Source organism: Dendropsophus ebraccatus, chromosome 2, assembly GCF_027789765.1.
Source record: "Dendropsophus ebraccatus isolate aDenEbr1 chromosome 2, aDenEbr1.pat, whole genome shotgun sequence".
Classification (NCBI taxonomy): Eukaryota; Metazoa; Chordata; class Amphibia; order Anura; family Hylidae; genus Dendropsophus; species Dendropsophus ebraccatus.
In genome coordinates this window covers 191,831,609-191,831,833 of record NC_091455.1, presented here as the reverse complement: position 1 = coordinate 191,831,833, position 225 = coordinate 191,831,609, and positions in this window count along the sequence as shown.

Sequence of the window (225 nt, the reverse complement as noted above, 5' to 3'; positions counted from 1 at the left end):
GTCCATTGAATTTAATAGCAAAAATGGAGACAGAAGGATGACAAAAGGAAAACTGTGTGTGAACAACTAATAAAAAACATCCGCTGTTTGCAAAAGACCACTGAAAATAATGTTCATGTTCATTATTTTGATGTCCGCGGCAAAAACGTCCGTTTTTCAATGCATTGTGTGCATTGGACGTCCTTCTTCCCATTGACTCCAATGCAATGGCATTGCAGTCAGTTA